The sequence below is a fragment of the Lepisma saccharinum genome, chromosome 28 (genome assembly GCF_977018435.1).
Source record: "Lepisma saccharinum chromosome 28, izLepSacc3.1, whole genome shotgun sequence".
In the NCBI taxonomy this organism is placed as follows: Eukaryota; Metazoa; Arthropoda; class Insecta; order Zygentoma; family Lepismatidae; genus Lepisma; species Lepisma saccharinum.
Genome location: NC_139256.1, coordinates 15482418 through 15498362, shown reverse-complemented (window position 1 = coordinate 15498362; position 15945 = coordinate 15482418). Strand labels below are relative to the sequence as shown.

At 39.5% G+C, this 15945-nt stretch overlaps 1 protein-coding gene across 3 annotated transcripts in view; it reads right to left on the bottom strand.

Moving 5' to 3' along the window:
- The window catches only part of mnb (minibrain), a 366137-nt gene that overhangs the window by 77684 nt on the left and 272508 nt on the right, over positions 1–15945 (bottom strand). The window lies entirely within an intron of this gene.

The following is a 15945-nucleotide window of genomic DNA, read 5'->3' as shown; positions in this document are numbered from 1 at the left end:
TTCATTTCCGCCAAAGTTATTGGAAGGCAAGTATTATAATGTGATCATATGACTTTGAATTACAGTGGTAAAACAGATTTATGCAAGATTTGTTACTACTTACAACGTAACATTCATAAAATATCACCAGGAACTTTTACTTTTCATCAACTGGATCTAATAACCTTTTTCAATATTTAATAAATATTCAATTCTTTATCTATTTGACATTAATTTCCTTGCCAGGGCAGATTTCTTTTGTACACATTTTCTCGACCTTAACTACACTTAGGGTAAGCTAGATAATGAATCCGTACTGTTATATCACTATACCCTTTTACCTATTCGTGTAATAAAAATATAATATTAATTAATTTGCATATTTTAATTAATACTATTTTGATTAATGTAATACAGAGCATTCCCTGACATTCGCTACGAGACTCGGCGCAAGCAGCCCGGCATCAGAGCTTGTCTTTCCCGGTGAACGTGTCCGCGACAGTCGCTTATATTAAACCTTGTAAAAACGTTTAGAGTAACAGGGTCAGTTCTGAATAAAAGTGGAAAGAAACATGGGGAAATAAAGTATACAAAGACAATCCGCACACCATACGTGAGTTAAAAGAGAGTAGGGCCTCCCCGACGGCGCAGTAGTAGCGTCGTTGCCTTGTAATCAAGGGGTCCCGGGTTCGATACCCGATGGAGGCACATGGCAAAGTGGTTCGGATCCCACTTTAAACCGTAGGTCCAGTCCCGATTATCCTTCCTGTGCATAAAGTGGACTTAAAACATCAACTCAAACCAAACCAAAGTTAAATGAGAGTACGAGGGCCACTATTTATATTTTGAGCCTTGGCAACACTGATTGAAGTTAGGTGCGATTTGACGTTTGCACGGAATCGTCTGGCATTATTGACCATAATGTACTTCAAATGTTTTGTCAATAGCTTCATTTGTGTTGTTTATGTTGCCTTGGAGATTGCGCGACAACAATAAAATGGAATTAACTCGTGAACATTTTCGTGCGATGATTTTTTACGATTTTCGACGTGGATTATCAAGACAAGAGTGCATCGATCAACTTACTTCCACATTTGGCGATGAAGCCGCATCCTTTGCCACTGTGAAACGCTGGTATTACGAATTTAATCGTGGCCGCCATTCGCTCACCGACGAGATTCGCGAAGGTCGTCCAAAATCAGTTGTTGTTCAAGAAAACATTGATGCTGTGCAAAACCTAATACTGCAAACCGTCATGTGACATACTGTGAGATTGAGGCAACCATAGGCATTAGTTCCACCAGCATATATAAAATATTACATGATCATTTAGATGTGAGAAAGGTATGTTCTCGTTGGATCCCACACAATTTGACAAAAACTGAAAAAGACGCTCGCGTCAATTGGTGCAAACAAATGCTCAATAAATACAATCGTGGTGCTTCAAAAGACGTACATAAGATTGTAACAGGTGACGAATCATGGATATATGCATATGAGCCGGAACATAAACAGCAGTCGACTGTATGGGTGTTTCAAGATGAACCCAATCCAACAAAAGTTGTTCGCGCTCGAAGCACATCGAAACAAATGGTCGCCTGTTTTTTTCGGGAAAACTGGTCACGTGGCAACTGTGCCTTTAGAGGAACGTAGAACGGTCAACTCTGAATGGTACACAACAATTTGTTTGCCAGAGGTCTTCGGTCAAATACGGAAAACAAACAAGCGCCGTCGGATCATTCTTCATCAAGACAATGCCAGCTGTCACACATCTCGTCTAACAACAGACTTTATGAACAGTCAAAAAATCGAATTGATGGGTCATCCGCCGTACAGTCCTGATTTGGCACCCAATGACTTCTTCTTGTTCCCGAATGTCAAGAATAAATTGCGTGGACAACGATTTTCGTCGGCGGAAGACGCCGTTGATGCGTTCAAAAACCATATTATGGAGGTGTCTCAAGAAGATTGGAAAAAGTGGTTTGACAAATGGTTCGAAGGAATGCAAAAGTGTATTGACCATAAAGGAGAATACTTCGAAAAACAATAAAGCAGTTTTCAATGCCAAATTCCTGTTTTTTCATTGTTAGGCTCAAAATATAAATAGTGACCCTCGTATTGTACGAAAATCGGGAGAATTACAGTAGACGAACTTGCACGTGTAAATGCCAATTTCCTTCGGAGATGCCAGGAATGTGTTGGAGCAGAAGGATATCATTTTCAACACCTTCTGTAGTCAAGGTTAGTACACAATATGAAAACTGTAATTTTAATAGCCGACTCTAGCGACTGTCGCTGACCCGTTCATCGGGAAAGACAAGCGCTGAGTCTCGTAGCGGATGCTCTGTATAATAATTATTTGTATTTAAACATTATTAATATTTTCATACACTTGGTTCGGATCCCCTCCGCAACATATTTCTAGATAAGATAGGATGCTTGTCTATGAATACTTCAAGAATGATGGTGGAACAACAAGGAAATGAATTAGGCCGAAGGGGAACGGAATAACAAACGTACGGAAGGGATAACCAAAGAAAAGTACAAAATACCTCCACATGCGTGTTTATTCACAGGAAACGTTCCCTTCTGTACGAGATGACACTAGTATACGGTGACCAGACGTTATGTATTAGCCGAGACAGTGCCTTTCTTGTGACACTGACTGAGACTGATCGGTATAGAACTACTGAAACTACAGACCTTCTCTACTTTTACTATGAACTAGCGTTGTTTATATTCGATGCCTGCGTGCGCCGCTGCAGTTATGGGAGAGCTTAAGAAGTGATTGATGTGCCGACTTTCGTTGCTCTGCGCGTTGGGGCGTTTACACTTAGCTAACGTGTAGTGCTTTTCAGTAAACATAAGGTTTTAAAGCGCAACAGTTTTTACATTAAAATGTATACATTTTTGCCGTCCCATTTTCCCTTTGTGTTGTTTAAAAAATCTGATCATCTTACAATAGCGTCGCATCGGAAATCAAGTGAATTTTGCTTTTAAACAATCATACATTAGAGATTGCTACCTCCATTTGTGCAAAGGTACATAAATCTTAATTTTAAACCTCAGCTACAATATCTACAGGGTAGGGTTCTTTGTAGACAACGAAACCAGACAGGATGCCTTCCAATGGAGACGTTTAAACGTATATATTATTCGAACACAGGATACATGGAATCAGAATATTTACATGATAAGCTACATTCTTCTGTAATTTTCATTCACCGCCAATTTTCATCTCAATATGTTTTTTATTATTTTTCTTTCTCGATTTGAATATTCTTCTGTACGGACTTCCTTCTTAATGGACGGTCTGGATCTGGACTTCCTTCTTAATGGAATATGGGAACCTGGACTTCCTTCTTAATGGACGGTCTGGATCTGGACTTCCTTCTTAATGTAATATCTGGACCTGGACTTCCTTCTCAATGTACGGTCTGGATCTGGACTTCTATTTCCGCTTTTTCTACGATTTGGAAATTCCTTTATCCTTTTTACAGCTTTTCCCTTAGGCTTTGGGAACTAAGCTAATTTCCTCCCTTGAGGCTGTGATTGTAACGCGCCAACACTAAACATGTCCAACCTAGTGTGTACTTGGTGCCAAACGACTGAAAAGCGCATCCAAGTAGGTGCCACGGCTGAAACGCGCAACCAAAAGTGCTGTGGGGCGTCGACTGGAACGCGCCGCCACTGGGTAAACAAAATTTCCACAATTGGAAAGATAAATCAAATCAGACAGATTGAAGATCTGTTCAAAGACACAAGTTTGTAGCAGTTCTTTGACTTCTTTAGTTTTCTGATCAATTTACATATGATCACTAGTTTGATTTATCAAGTATATACATTAATTTATTTGTTTCATATTTATTCTTTGTCTTCTTATAATATATTCTATTGTTTTCATCTTTCCAATTTGCTTTGTTTTTATTTATAAAGTTATTCACATATATTATGCTAATTCTTAATCTTGCACGCCTGGTGCTGCCATCTCTATTTCTCTTTGGCAAACTATTTACATTGCTTGGTCCTATTAGGTACGTAACAAGATATGCTCTGCTTAAGTAAGGAAACAATGATAAATGTGCGTAATATCTATCATCTATCAAAACATGTTATGCTAGCATCAAACATATAGAATACAGCTAGTTGGTTAGTTCTCTGTGTTTATAAAATATGTTCTACCACAACTTTCTGGTACTTCTTTCAAAATAACAAAATTAAACATTGTGACGTCACTTTTGGCCAACCAAACAAAATTCACAAACTGGGAATGGCCCACCTGTGCAAACGCGCCTTGATTTCAATATCTTTCCCGAAGAAAAATCAACTGCAACTAGACCGTAACTTCCATAATCACTCGCAGCGAACACAAATGAAATATTTTAATCCCGCCCATTCGTTTAGCCATTATGGCGTACCATAACGCCTTTTGTAGGTCGTTGAACGGTTCCGTAAGTCCATCGAAGGGGTATAGGTCAGAAGATATGACCGGAAGACATTTGCGCAATATCCGGTCTTCCCTCCCCTTTCCTGCTACGCACTACAGTAAGTCAACAGGAGGAGGGGAGGGCAGATGCGTCGGTCTTCTGACGCAACGTAAAGACAAACCCGTGCAAAAACGCAACCACGGCAGTGTTGCCATCCACAACATAATTTCCTAGGCTGGCATTTCTTGCAAAATCAATATTGTTTGTGTGAGTCTTACACCCACTTTGTGCACAGATAGGTTAATCGGGACTGGACATGTCGATTAAAGTGGGATCCGAACCACAATGTGCCTCCGTCGGGTCGAGAACCCGAACTCCCCTCATTACAAGGCGACGACGTTACCACTACGCCATCCGGGAGGTCCGAAATCAAGAACTAGTGTTGAAATACTGTATTACATGCAGTGGTGTGCCCAAGGGTGGGTCCGGATTGTAACATAGTTTTTAAATAGTTATTAAATTTCAACAAACAGAGCTTTTTGTTAAAGCTTTGCAAAAGCAAAAGTAGATATGTGAGTTTGGTTCAGCAAATTTTTATACATGTACAACTAGCGGTGGCGGCGCTGGTGCTGCTCAAACAAAAATTGTGCCAGTACAGGAAAAAGCTCGCATAGCCCATGGAAGTCAATACGGGAGGCGAGCATGCAACTAGAAATTCCAAGGTTCACTGTTCACGAAGGCGTGCACATAAGGTTACATTTGTACGTATACAAGGTGCAGTTGTTGCACGAATTTAAGCCAGATGGCAAGCAGAAAATACATTTATTTTGCCAATGACAAGCCATTGACATTTTGCAGAAGATTGATGTTACCCCTCTAGACTTCTTTCTTTGGGGTTACATCCAAGATATGGTGTATTCCGGCCAAAAGATAGATGATCTACAAGAACTGCAGGACCGTATTCGGAATGCTCTTGCCTCTGTAACCCCTCAGATGCTACAGAACACATGGAGGGATTTATTACAGGCTGGACATTCTCCGTGCAAGAGCTCATGTGGAGCTATGAGTTGTAACTGCTACCAATAAAACTTGGCGAGTTTGCTTTAAAAATGTATGTTTTTGTTTCTAGCTACTCCTTACCATATTAAAATAATACACTTTTAAAAACTGTCAGTCTCACTCCGGTCACCCTGTATATAAGGGACTGACAACTAAATACAAATACCCCCTTTACGAAAATCTTGTGCACGCCATTGAGAAAAATAATATGGTTCCGAAATATTTTATTTGAGAGGCTGGATGGACCAAGAGCCACTTAAACACGGACACGAACTGGCACCAAGGGAACCGAATCCTGGACGGCTTACATCCAAGACCACCAATCAGCTTGTGATCAAGCTAACTAGGAAGCTCACGGGCCCAAAATTGGAAGAGAATTTTAGCAACTTCATCCTGTTCGTTATGCAACCAATTCGATCCAGTGCAGTGCGGGTGGCATAAGAGTAAGGATAAACCGGTCTTTAAAGCTGACGCGTGGGAGTGCCACAGCCTTCTTTTATTACAAGGCCTTTGCACAACTTCAAACGTCATCACCAGTAGGTCACCGAGTACAATACATCTTGATTTGATTTTTGTCATTTAGCGTCGCTTTTCTGCCACTTCTGACTTATAGCGACGATGAGGATGGGTGATATGATGAAATTGATGAGGGGACACTCGGCACAACATGATATCGCCACATTGCAATTATCCACAAATGTCGACCTTCGTGGCGACAGCGCCCTACAACGCCATGGGTTCCGGGTTCGAATCCCGGCCTGCGCATGGGCGTTCTTTGCGAGTGTTCCTTCATCATGGTTGGTTGGTGATTCGGTGTTTTAAGTCCACTTTATGCACAGTAAGGTTAATTGGGACTGGACTTTCAGTTTAAATTGGGTTCCGAACCACAAGTTGCCTCCGCCGGGTATCGAACCCGGGACCCCTTGATTTTCAATTTAATCATTTTATCACATAAGGCGGATAACATTTTATTACAATAAAACTTTAACAGAAAATATGACACTTTTACCTTTAAGTTAATTTTATTAGCTTCTTATCTTTCGAAAAAAAAGAACATTCAAATAAAATTTAATACTCCCTGACACAAAAAGTACGATCATTAATATCTGCTATAATAAAAATTACTATTTCATATATTTGACCAATTCCAACACCTTACTTGTAACTTATGACTAGACCTCGCATTTTTAGGTTCTAAAAAATGTGATTTTAAGTTCCTAAAATAGGCTCTAAAAATCCTAAAATACGTTCGAAAAATCATAAAATAGGCTCTAAAAATCCTAAAATAGGTTATAAAAATCTTGTTAGGCTCGAAAAATCTTGAAGTAGGTTCAAAAATACTTACAATAGTTCAAAATTCTTCAAAAATACTGACTAGGTATTGAATGGGACACCTATATCCTGAAATACGCACTATCTTGCATAATGTTATGTGTGCTGCATAACCCTACGGCGATGGCAGAACTTACCATTCGACATTTGCTATTAAAACCCACTCTTAGCCGTATAGTTAGGCAACAATCTTTTGTCATGTTATCCACAGTCAAATTCCGCAATTTCGTCTGCCAGAATCATCTTATATGCTGAAAATAATCTTTCAACAAATGCATAGGTTGTGGTGCAAACTTCAATGCTGAAATGTTAGTTTGCAAGGCGTGAATGCCACAAAGCACCGAAGTGACGCGAAAGTGAGCAGGACAACAAAGATCAGACCACTTTGGATTGTACATACAGGTAACAGTGGCACCAGACATTGTGCTTTGTTTAGAGCTTTAAAAAATCACCATGGACTTAGAGGAATCGACGGAAAGTACGTTTCAAACACATTCGTTATCGAATTTTTTCATGCCTCTGTGACATAAAAATCCTGTAAAACCTTTTAAATAAATATATATATATATATATATATATATATATATATATATATAAAAGGCTTGATTTAGGCGCATAAACGTAAAATTGCGTTTTTTAACGAAACGCTGACATAACTTATTATTTCTTACATACCCGTAAAGGAAAAAATAGGTTAAAAACCTAAAATGCGAGGTCTACTTATCACAAACCTATCCTCATCGTTGCGATTAGTCAAAAGTGACAGAAGAGCGAAGTAAAATAACATAATTCAATCAATCAACCAATTATCCACACACACACTAGGGCCAGCACGTTCAAATTGTCAGTTTTACGCCTACTCAGAGCACATTTGCGACTGCGCTGCCTACATCGCGTTGCGATTCTTAACCTACCAGTGATGACGTTGCATGGGAACGTCTGCTCGGGCCTTGTAGTAAGAAAGTATCAGCAGCGCGCTGGGTTATCTTTCAAGGGTGGAAAGTCGCAGATATCATGATTAATAGCTCGTCCCAAACAGGCGCAAGCAGGGCACTTGAAAAAGGGAACATCTCGTACGCATGTACTTTCGTGCAAAGGGTGAATGCATCTCGATTGCAAGTGTGTACTTTCTGGCCCTGTTCCTCCCTGCACTCTATCAATCAAAATGACGGGTGAAAAATGTACAGGAGCCTACGCCCCCCCCCCCCCCGCTTTACTACAATGACCCAGTTCCTATCTTTAGCCGACGCCGGAAATGCGGTTTCTTTCCGTTGTAGAAAATGGTTCAGTTTCGTGTGTGTGTACTTGGCTTATTGTACTATCTGGATTGAGTCCGTTCTACAGGATGGCCACTCTGGGACCACTATAAAATTCAAATATAATTGCCGGTTTTGAAGGCGAACTTTCCAAAATTTCAAGGGTACTTGCACATGTTTTTTTCTGTTTTAACCTTACGTATTACCGCCTCTCCCCCCAAAATATATTAACAATATGAAGGATCTGTGTAATTCCAAACACAAGTCACAAATAAAAGCTGTAATGACCCCGAGTTAACCATTACTTCGTGGTTTTATATTATTATTATTATTATATCTTATATTATTATTATCTCATGCTATTATGGTTGCACGTATTATATAATTAATAATTCATATATATTATATTAATGGCTTCAGCCAATTTTCCAATATGGCCGCCTTTATAATCGTTAACATTATACAATGATATATCTACAAGTATGAATAGCGATAAATTTAAGCAATTTACATATATTCAACATTAATCGTTTGATTTGCCTTTAAATGTTCTAAGGAGTGTTATAAGTTTAATTTTGATCAGGGAATTGTTATTAATATCTAATTTAGATTTCTTGTATTCATTTGTAGTTCTTGTTTTTGGCAGACGCTATTCTATTCCGCATTATCTCAAATTGCATTGTTGATTTGTATAAATTCTTTTGTCGAGTAGAAGATCACGCGTTCCTGCTGGCATTGTTGCCACGGCATATAAAAATTCACTGTGCCAGATGAATGTATACTTCTAATATTTTAATGTTCAAACATATCCAATTTCTGGTAATATAAAAGTTGTTGTGTCTGGTACCACTGTAGCAGTGGGAAGGTGTAACCGTCTCCCAGAGATCGCCTAACAGTTTTTCAGTGAGATCTCGCGAAGCAAGAGCTGCTTCGTATCGCGGGCATTTTCGCGTACGTATCTCGCACGGATAACGGTCGGAATTGTCTGTCTTTAGGTTGTATTACATAGTATACGAGTGTGTTTAATATTCTAATAAAGCCAGATTAGAATAGACTGCGGTTTTCTTTATTTAAAAACCGTTATAGTTAGTTCAGAGCAGGAATAGGAGAACATCCACGAGACCGTCACGGAACTTCACCAGTGGACCCGAACCCGGAGATGTTCTGCTGAGCTTACAAGGTAAGTGTACTTGTGAAGTGCATCGCTACGCGACGCAGCAAAGCTAATCTGTGAAAAAAACTTGTCTCGGGGCATTTATAGATATGTATAAATTCAATGAGATTTGGATTAATAAAAGCTGCAGTTTTTCACGGCTACGGAGAAATATTCAAGGAAATCCCCGGCGAGTAGCCACCCTGTTCTAGTAATAGGCGTGCGCAAGGAGGGTGTCAGGGGAGCCTGGGCAACCCCTAATGGTAAAGGTAAAAGGTAAAGTTTCCCGTGTATACTCTCTCTCCTCCTTTCTCCTCAGCACCGTGCTATGAAGGCACATTTAAAGGATGTGCGGGTAGGGTTTAAATATTTTCGATATCGGCTATTTTGGAAGCCATGTGATCACCACCACACTCCAGCCGCCTTTACCCCCCAGGCTTGACCCAGGTGCCCATTGATTTGGGCCCCAGAGCCGCGGGGTCAAGACAGGAAAAATTCCGACCTTAGATTACCCACCCCGGGAATCAACGCCTTACAGTCTAGACCAGCGCGGCAACCCGTAATGTGTCCTCATTGTTTTCAAATTTAGAAATTACCATTAAAATAATGAAAATAGTAAGCAACTTAGCCCCCCTCTCTCCAAAACAATGTGATATTGTTTACTATTAATCAGTAATCAAATAGTAAAGATGTTTTTCACTAAACAGAGTATTAACTATCAAGTGACCAGGTACAATATTATATTTTACAAAGTCATGCACATTAGAAAACGTGGATAAAGTGAAGCTACTGATCGTATTTAATAAGAGGTATTAATTTTATATTACCTAGAGATATAGCCTTGTATGGTACTACATTCTTTTCGAGTTCATTATCCTGTACCAATATATACGAGGGTAAATAAAAAACTAAGGCAAGTTTGTGTTTTCGCAGGAATAAACGAAGACTGGGTGTGTCTGACGTCACCACGTGTATACTTGGAGTGACGTGGAAGTAGGAGTATCCATCACTGCCCCACTCAGTCGAGTGTCGCGGAGCAAAAAGGTCACACGTATGGACGCACCACTCCACGAGGAACAGCAACCACTTCGCGGAAGGGATATAGAAGCTGATTGCACGATACCAAAAGTGCATTGCCGTGAAGAGAAAATATGTGGAAAAGTGATATGTGCATAAAGATGTTATGTGAAAATTGCCTTTACTTTTTGATTTACCCTCGTATTTTAATTTGTTTATTTGAATATTTAAATAATATAAATATCGTCACAATGATAGGAAAACCTGTGCTATAGTGATAATAAATACTCAGAGACTATCATGTTAACATATATCGTAAGGAGGAAAGTTTTCCATTAGCATTATTCTATTATTTCTTGGAACCTCTCAAACCTCTGGAACTTCCCTTGACTCAAGATTAATTTGTTTATATCCAGATAAGCTAAACGATCTAGAGTGGGATATGAACCATTGTGCAAACCACCGAGAATCGAACTCAGAGTCCCTTGATTACGAGACGACACAGTTTCCACTACCCCACTAACTCAGATTCGAATATTCGTTCTGCATTATCAAGTGTTTTGGTAAAATAAATCTGACATCTCATTTCCTTCTAAATATATATTCCACATAAATCTGCCAGACTTACGTGCATATACTTGTCAACCCCACTTCCACGTAGTACACCCTGGACTGCATTTTGCAGACTAGCTATGCTCTGGCGTCTAGACTTACGGCCAGTATACTCGTCGTAGGGCTCTGTGTGTGTTGTCCTGTCTTTTGCCCTCATATGTGCTGAGTGCCCCTTTACAGCCTCAGCTATTAACCCAAGTAAGAATAGTTTACTTAAGGTAAGGGGCTGGACCTCGTATAATGTGACGGGTGCAAATTAGTCTAAGTGCTGACGCACCAAAAATTTCAAATTCAATCAATCAATCAACAAAGTGCTCAAAGTCTAATACTACAAGTTTTCCCGGAGTCACTCAAGAAGTAATACGTACAGAGGTAACGAAAACGGAACGATGCAGACGTATCAATGGTTAAATAGTCCATACCATCATTTCATCGCCAGCCAATCCGTGTTCACTACCAGCGCTTGGGCGTGCCTGTATGTATCCACTTTGGTAGAACTTCTTAGAAACTTGTATTTTCGTATGCTGGTATGTTGGGAATAAACAGTCAGTTAAGCTGTAAGTCCAATAAAAATTTGTTGAGTTGACTTGTATTTTCGCTGAAGGAGAGGTATGTGGAATGCCAATGCCAATAATTTCCAATCATCTGTTCATCGTTATGAATGTTAAGAGATAAGAATAGTAGTTCTGAGTGTGAAAATATGTAATTCGGAAATCTTCTAGTGTCACCAAGCCATCAGTTCATTTGGTTCGCTCAAAACGAGAGATTCTTTACAAAGATGACGATAAGCCGAATGAGAAGTCTTAGACGTCTAAACAAGGCAGGAACAAAAGCATAAAAGAATGCCGATAGATTGGCAGGAGCGATTAGGTTAAGGGGGGGGGGAACGAACTCTCGAGAATGTCGCATCCGATGATAGCGAGAGCTGTTAAATTGATAATGTGACCATAAGACTCCATTCAGATAGTTTTTATGGGCGCCGTTCGAGTCGATCTCAAGCCACCATAACTATTTTTATACTTCCGCGAATCGAGAAAAAGAGGATTGGGGGATTCTTCCATCTTTCTTCTATCTTGGCAGCCGTCTTCTTAAATAATGGTCTAAGTTTCTCCACAGAAGATGGAGTTAAGGGTGGTATGATTCGTGATTTAAAAGTGTGGCACTTTTATTTTGCGTTCTCTTTTTTTTTCTACTCCTGACTAAATCGTGACGATGACAGGATTTCTATTAATTTTGCAAAATTTTGCTACTTCTTACAGATTTCTCCGTTTCTTTAATAGCTCTCCATTCCAGGCCATTTTCAATGCTTTAACATATTAGCAGTGGCGTGTCCAAGGGAGGGGGTGGGAGCCATAACCCACACTTTGGTCCAAAAAAACTATAATCCTGGGCACGCCACTGCATATTAATATGTACAGTCACCAGCAATAAAAATGAGACACACAGATCCTGAAATACTCGCTCAACTGCAAGGCCTTGTGTGTGTTGCATAACTCCACGGTGATAAGTGGATTTTAATAGCAGATTTTACATGGAAACTTCTATCACCGCCGTAGAATTAGGCAACACGCATAACGCCTTGCAGTCAAGTGTGTATTTCGGTATCTAGTTGTGAATTTTTGTTGCTGGTGAGCGTACATATTAAATCCTTCAATTTATATGGTAATCAAATTAAAGGAGTTTATTCACCATTAATTTAAAATCAATGAACAAAAACAATATATAGCTAAACATATTTTTACATACCGGGTGGCCAGAATTAAAGTTACCCAACTGAGAGCCCTCTGTAGCATGTTTGAGGCATCGTAGAACTCTGAAATTTGGTGAATCCACTATGCAGACTATGGGGAAGAGGATGACGATTAAAAAAAAACTACTACAATTTTCCGCCACCAGGTTGAAATGTGGCGCTGTACTTCCATGATGGGTTGAAATAATGACAAACTGCTCCAATTGGTTATGGATTTGCCTTTACCTTGCAATCTTGCAATAAACGAGAGATTATTTTCTCGCAACTTCCAGCCACTAACAAAATTCTTTCTAATTAATAACTCAGCTAAATCTCTTATGTTTTTCAATGTTCATTATTACAGCGCCACATTTCAACCTGGTGGCGGAAAATTGAACTTTCTTTTTATTATTATCGCCATCATATTCCCCATGGTCTGCATAATGGATTCACCAAATTTCAGAGTTCTACGATGCCTCAAACAGGCTACAGAGGGCTCCGAGTTGGGTAACTTTAATTCTGGCCACCCGGTATAATAACTACAAAAAAGAAGCTTGCTGGAGAAAATGTGAGATATATTCTTTCAGTCTCCATTGGCACAAAAACTAATATCCTAAATTTAGGTTTTAGTGTGTTTTTGCTCGGGATTAAAGATGATTTCAAATTCTTCTATTGTAACTCTATCTCTTTAGTGGCGTAATTTTGTTTCCTCAGTTGCTTAATAGTAACTATGAGTTAGTGTTGCAAAGAAGAACGGACATACTGTTACATCTCATTTATGTGCAGAATATACAGGTAGGACCATTAGGTGGAATTTATCGGTCGTTGGCTGAGAAATTACATCACGAAGTGTGTTGAATGTTCGATTAGCTGGTTCCTGTTAATAAAACAGAGTACCTCCGCTATTGTTTTTTTTAGTCCGTACTCGAATTCTTACGAATGAAAAAGTCTCTTTCTCTGTCTCTCACACAGACGCGCGCGCGCGTACAAAGAGAAGAAATGTGGGTGTGTGGGAGATAGTGACTTCAGTGGTGAGCGAGCCTGTGCTGGCCATTTCATAGGAATAAAAATAACGCGTTTTTAGTATTCTTAACAGACCTTTCAAATATTGTGTTTGTGGAGGTAAGGCACAACACATTCTCGATCTACGATGATCCGGCCGCCTTTAACAAACTAGCCCCCACTTATTAAGAGACTGAGTGATCCCCAGAAACGCTTTATGCAAGGGGAACACCGTGATAAGACCTCTTGCGTAAGTACGTACCCCGTAATAAAAATCTACCCGCACGTAAAAGGAGTTAAGCGGATCTCCGTGGCGGAGTGGTTAGCATAGCGCGCTACGACACCAGAGGCCGTGGCTTCGAATCCTGGCCTGGGCGTTCTTTAAGTGCCCCTTCATCAATTTCAACATATCATCAATCATCCTCATATTCCCGATTAGCCAAAAGTGGCAGAAAAGCGTAGTAAAATCAACATCAAAAGCAAATGCGGTTACATGGTCATATCTTCCGTACCTCTGCATTTTTCTTTATCTTGCCTTCGCGATCGAGTCAAGTCAGAGCCAGTGTTGCCACAATACGAGGGTACAATTTCCCTTTCCAAGGGGCAAAATTCCCTTTTTGGACAAATTTTTCCCTTCACGTAAACAAATAAATAAATCGCAGCAGTAGCTGTAATTATTATTATTATTATTTGTGCCACTTTTGGCTAATTTGCGAAGATGGGAATGAGTGATGACATGATGAAATTGATGAATGGACACTCACAAACACCCATGACCAGGCCAGGATTCCAACCCAGGACCCCTAGCGTCGTAGCGCGAGGAACAGAAAAAAAAATGTGGATATGAATTTGGAAATTAACAAACTGTAATAATGAGTCAGATGTCTTAAAATTTCCCTGAAATTGTGGTATTTTTCATCGAAATTCCCTTTTTCCTTTAGGCTAAAAATTTGGTCAGAATTTCACTGCAAAAGGAAAATTTCCCTTCATGTGGCAACACTGGTCAGAGCATGGGTGCTCAACTGGGTTTAGCATTTCGGCAATTTCATCATTTAATCCTCATCGTCGCGTTTATCCAAGAGGTAGAAAAGACATTGAATAACCAGAACACAGTACATTTTCCCATATTTGTGCATTTACTAGATGAAAACACGTTGAGCATGCGTCGAAAAGGAACGCTCGTGAACAAAGTGCCCGACTTAATAGCCCATATCACCGCTGGTGACGATACCTAAAAAATAGGTTCTTACGTCGACCTTCTGTGCTCGAACAGTCAAGTGTGTGGCATTTAAATTTTACTGAGTTAAAGATCAAATATGAAATTTGTTATGTCGTTAAGCCTTTTTTTAAATACATTATTTATTACGTAGTTTTCCTTATCTCAATTTCGTAAAATTCACTTGCTCGTCAATTATATGTAATAACTTAAATCAACATTTTAAAGAACAAGAAAGCTTCTACTGTTCTTCTACAGCAAAGAAATGAAACTGATCTTACATAATTTTCTTTAGAATGTCTGTAGTTTGTCGACGTACAGAGCAATGTATGTAAATTTTAACTTCGACTTTTCGAAGCTGGTCGCGCTAGCCGTTTCCCCCTCTGTACCGCTCGCGCCCCTCACGAACCCCCCCTCCTCTCCCGTTCCTTTTTTCTTTCACAATCGGCCAGTCTTTCTCAAGTGGCAAGAAAACCGCTTGCTGAGAGCTAGGAAAAGAAAAAAGAAGGCAGGGAAAGGTTTTGGGGGGAGAATCAATGGTTTGGGCGATGCTTGTAAACAGTTCTTCACTACGCGATATCCTCATACTAAATCACGATGGGGTTGTAGTGCAATGACAACAGTGAAGGACGGTGGATTTCCCCAGTATATTGTTCACAAATGGGAAGGGCTGATTGCACAGACTGAAGTATACCTTTACAAAAGGTTTGCCCGCGAAAGAAAAATTGTGCCAAATTATAACTTCTTTTTTTTTTGTGAGAACACGAAAGTCCATTACTAAGGGTTTTTTTTTTTAGGGTGAAGGTGACTTTACCCAAAGTTTTTAGGTAAATATTGTGTAAATTCTATCTGGTGGTGGATTATCATCCAGTCATGCAAATGAATGACTTTTTAGCTGTCGATCATAAATAAGTTCAATAAACGTTCATTGTAAGTTTGAGATATTCCTGAGGGTCAATGGTAAAAAATACTTGATGACCTGTTATGGAAATAGTGCTATTTTTAAAAATTTTGAACGTCCGTTCAATTTAATTTCGAATTTGACTCTCTTCATGATTTGTAAGTAGGGGGATAAAATATATTTACTTAATACTTTACTGCGTTATTTTATCACCAATTACATATATATATTACAGTCAGAAATCACAACATAAGATAGTTCT